At 43.5% G+C, this 5,008-nt stretch overlaps 1 non-coding gene across 1 annotated transcript; it reads right to left on the minus strand.

Annotated features, from left to right (window-relative positions):
* Window positions 1-2,031: 2,031 nt before the first annotated feature.
* TRNAK-CUU (transfer RNA lysine (anticodon CUU)) lies at window positions 2,032-2,104 on the minus strand. Its single transcript has one exon. It is a non-coding gene; the product is annotated as a tRNA-Lys (tRNA).
* Between the last annotated feature and the right edge of the window lie 2,904 nt (window positions 2,105-5,008).

Below are 5,008 nucleotides of genomic sequence, written 5' to 3' on the forward strand. Positions count from 1 at the left end.
TTGTAAGCTGAAATGATTACATGTATTAATGCGTACAGGTGTTGCTAATCTACCTGAGTTCCTTTTGTATGTGGCCTGTTTCCCAAATCGTGCAAACTTACCATTTACCTGAGTTCCTTTTGTATGTGGCCTGTTTCCCAAATCGTGCAAACTTACCATTTTTGTCTGCATTCTCTCCAGGTTTCTCTTTAATGCCTAGATACCGATGCTCTTCAAAGAGATGGGGAAATAGGTGAAGAGGCAACAGGGGAGAAGACTTAGGCACTTTAACTTGGGGGTTCTCATTTACAACAGCTAAGACAGCCCTTTCATTTAGGGACTCCGTGGGTTTTAGCGCAGAAAAGCCTAATCACAGGAACTCAGACATCAGCAGAGTCTGGGAGCCCAGACAGAAACAATGACAGGCTGGATATAAAGTCTAGTGTTTTGACTTTTAAGTTCACGTAGCCTGATCCTCTTAGAAAGAGCTTGGGCAGAGCGCTGATCAGATGCCCCATGGGCTGTGCTACAGTCAGGGACCACAGGACCCTAGCTGGCAAAGAAAAAGAAGAACCAAGGAAGAGCAATGCTGTCTTCGGACCACGGTGTTTCTGACAGGATCCTGCGGTGACAGCAGTGCCCCTCAGCTCCTGCTGCTCACACAGCTGCGAGAAAAGGGAGGAAGAGTCCCAACGCACGGACAGCGTCTGATGTGTCTGTAATGCTGTTCGGGTTCTCAAATACAACTTTCACAAAATTGGGGGAAATGCTGGCGTGTCCGGGGGGAACTAGCTGGAGGCAGGGAGCTCAGGTGATCCCCGTGGTCACAATGGTGCTTTGATCAGCAACGTTCCTAAAAAAGTTCACAGGCCAGTTTGGTTCTTTCAGAAGAGTATTACGTGACGCTGTAGGAAAATCTAAACATTCGGATGATACAAAGAGACTCAGGAATTTTGTGTGATCTATGAAAGAATAAAGGCGAATTTTTAGCTGATTTTATGAAGTCTGCTTGTAAAATAACTAAACGGGGAAACAGAAGAAGGAGCAGAGCGAGGACAGGCTGTGGTCTGTCAATGTCTCCCTTATAAATTCCTAGAGGGAAGGTCAGGGCCAAGGGCATGGTGGGCCCTGGGGGCACAGGTGTAACTGGGGCCGGGTGTGGTTGGGGAGGGAGAGAAATGGGAGGGAAGGGGGAGGGAAGGCACTGACCACATGGGGCAGGAGATGGGTCTGGGAGTGCATAAGACCAGAATAAAGAATAAAGCAAGAGGGTTTCCCTGGTGGCGCAGTGGTTGAGAGCAGAATAAAGCAAGAAAAAACAAACACGTAACTGCACGTAACACGACATCATATCAAAGTCAGTGAGGAAAGGATTAAGGATTCATAGAGTATCTTAATGACATAGTATAGAAATGGAGGTATTTTAAAGCCAAACCATGAGCAAGTATAGGAATATAATTAATATAATTACCTTCCTGGATAAAGAAGAGGACCAGTAGGAAGTGGGAAAGATGGCTTGGAGCCAATAGCTAGTTTATGTCCAAAAAGAGTCAGAGTGAGGTAAAGACTTCTTTTTCTGTATCAGCCAGATCATATTACCCCATGTAAGATCATAATCTCATTCTCTGCAATGTCCCAGATCCCAGAACGAAGTTGCAAGTTCAAATGAACAAACAAACACAATCCCTATTTGGATTTGCAGACACTGGGGTGGGAGCCCGTCCACTCACAGCAGCGGGATGGGAGGGAGTCCTCGTCTGAGCCCTGGTGCCTGGTGACAGGTGGGCTTGAGTGGCACTGGCAGCAAGCTTTTCACGGCTGTGAACTTGCTCAGGTTTCCAAAGCTCAGGTGTGCAGGAGGGAGGGGTTGAGCGAGGCACTGGGTCCTTCTGTAAGGGAGCCTCAGTCTCCCCGTCCTGAAGCTGAGAGGGTTGACCTCTGTTATCTCTAAGATCTAAACCTCCAAGAGTGAATTTGCATCATTACACCTGTTTGTTTTATTTTTTATTTTGTTTTAGTTTTGGCCACACCTCGCAGCTTGTGGAATCTTAGTTCCCTGACCAGGGATCGAACCTGGGCCCTCAGCAGCAAGAGTGCAGAGTCTTAACCACTGGACCACCAGGGAATTCTCTCATTACACCTGTTTAATAACCCATGGACTGTCTCTAAGGGCTCAGTGGCTCAATTCAATTAAAGTGAGTCCTTGTCAAGCTACTACATGTAAAGGCAAAATAGTAAGAAATGATGTTGCATTGCTACTGATGGGCTCTTACAACCTCCTGGGCTGTGTGTGTGTGTGTGCGCGCGCGTGTGCGTGTGTGTGTGTGTATTTGCTATGGTCAACGTTCCTCTTTTAGTAGTATTTGTTAAGTATTCTATTTTTTTGGTGATATTGAGCATAATAAGCTAATATGTTTTCCTTTACATGTTAATACTATTTATCAACTTCTTTAGAGATGCTTATTTAATGTATATTAATCCCCAAAGAAGGCAACTTATTCACACCCGGGAGGCATTATTTTAGAAAGTATGTATTGTCAGATAAATTGGGTTAAGTTTTGCCACGGTCAAGCAGAGGGAGCAAGTTTCTCAGCCACTGAAAGCCTCGTGCCGAAGCCAGAACCCAAGGAGCTACGTACCTGCTTTACTTCAGTGTGTGGTTAACGAGGGCAGCTTTGGCAGAGAATTAGGGCGGAATCCATCCCAATTCCCAGAGTAAAACATCAGAATTAGGTTTTTATATATTTTTCCAGCTATGTTTATGCACATAGAAGCATTTACCCAAAGAACTTTTATATACACTATTCTATATCCTTGCTTTTTATCAGGTAATAATATCCCATCAACACCACATATATTTATTACATAAATTTCAGCTGCTGTGAATACAAACCCACAGTCCCCTATTCTGCATCCTTAGGGTCAGATGTATTTCAGTAGTCACAATTTTTCGAAGTTTGGAAAGATAATACTTTTTATAATAAATTCCCAGAAAGGTCTGGGGAGGCACTTCTTTTTCAACCACACTGATATTTCTGCAGTGTAACGAATATTCACACCGACTGGAATGAAGAAAATCTATCAACGACACAGAACAGATTCACCAACAAATATGTACACTGCAAACTCTTTTCAAAACGTCAGTGTCCAGAACGTTGGGATTTTTGAATTGCTGACATAGATGGGTATCACATTACTTGGAGCCACTGGATTTATTATCCATTTTCCTATGGATGGAACTCAGGTTATTTTAGGGATTTTATTATTAAATACGGGATTGAAATGAACATTTTAAAAAATGCATCTTTGGAGAAATACGAGGATATATCCTTAGGATGAAGTTCCGGAAGTAGAATTGATATTGAAGATGAAAGTCAATTGGCATGCGATTTTACATTTTGGTAAATATCGCCAAATTCCCTTCCAAGGAAGTTGCACCAATATAATGGTCTCACTAGCAGTATATGAAAGAGTCTGTTTCCTTGTACTCCTCCTGCATCAGATATCTGGGCTGCTGTAACAAAGTACCACAACCTGGGTGGCTTATGTGGCATGAATGCCTTGCCTCACAGCCCCGGAGCGTAGAAGTATGAGATCAGCGTTGGCAGGGCTGGTTCTGTCTGATGGCTATGACGGACAGTCTGTTCCAGACTCCACTCCCAGCTCCAGTAACCTGGGACATTCCTTGGCTTGTAGACGGCTGTCTTCTCCCTGTGTTTTCCCCTTACATGTCTCTTTGCCCACATTTCCCCCTTTTAAAAGAATGCCAGTCCCACTGGACTAGGGTCCACCCTAGTGACCTCATCTTACCTTGATCGTCTGCAGGGACCTGTTTCCAAATAAAGTCACATTCGCAGGTCCTGGGGGTTAGGGCTTCACCGTGTGGTGGGGACTCAATGCAGCCATAACAGCTCCCAACAGGGACTATTATGAAACTTTCCCAACATGGTAAGTAAAAATTAGCATCTCATGATTTCAGTTTCCATTTCAAGTTGGATTGGAGTATTTTATTTAATTTTGTAAACTTTTTATTTTGAAATGAACGTAGGTGCACAGGAGGTTGCAGAAATAGTTTGTGGAGTCCTGTAAGTCCTTCACCTAGCTTCCTCCAAAAGTGACATCTTCTAGAACTGCAGTATAGTATTAAACCCAGGAAATGGACATTGGCATAATGCTGTGGACGAGACTACAGATCCTACACTGTTCTCATCAGTTTTCACACGTACTGTGTGTGTGTGGTAGGTACGGGTTACTGTTCTATTCCATCCTGTGCTTGGATCTCGTGTGCAGATCTGTGCATCCATCCCTACAACCAAGGCAGAGAAGCTTGCCATCCTACCCCCTTGATCACATCCTCCACCGCACCCCATCCCTGCCCTCGCAGCAACACTGATCCACTCTCCACCTCCAGTTCTGCCATTACAAGGATCTTATAACAATGGTATCATTCAACATGTAACCTTTAGAGATCAGCTTTTCACTCAGCATAATGAATGCCCTTATGTTGTGTGATACAGTGGTCCCTAATACATGCATCAACCTATTTGCCCCTTCTTATTGCCAAGTAATATCCTGCTGAATTATTCTTTTAAAAACATTTTAAAAAATTTATTTATTTGGTTGCCTTGGGTCTTAGTCACAGCAGGTGGGTTCCTTAGTTGAGGCTCACAGGCTCCTTAGTTGTGGCATGTGAACTCTTAGTTGCAGCATGCATGTGGGATCTAGTTCCCGGACCAGGGATCGAACCCCAGCACCCTGCATCGGAAGCCCGGAGTTTAACCACTGTGCCAACCAGGGAAGTCCCTCTGTTGAATTATTTTTAATATTAGTAATCGGTGATGTTTATTTTTTTGTTAATTGCCTATAAATACTTTTGCCTATTTAAAAAAGCTGTTGTCTTTCTTTCTGTTGTTGGCTTTGTCTTGCTTTATTGGTTTTTTTTTTTCCATTTAGAATTTTCTTTATCATATCAATTTATCAATCATTTATTTTGTGGGTCCTTGGTTTTCTGTCACCCACAGTAAGGGCT

This window comes from Neophocaena asiaeorientalis, unplaced genomic scaffold (genome assembly GCF_003031525.2).
Source record: "Neophocaena asiaeorientalis asiaeorientalis breed wild unplaced genomic scaffold, Neophocaena_asiaeorientalis_V1.1 scaffold497, whole genome shotgun sequence".
Taxonomy (NCBI): domain Eukaryota; kingdom Metazoa; phylum Chordata; class Mammalia; order Artiodactyla; family Phocoenidae; genus Neophocaena; species Neophocaena asiaeorientalis.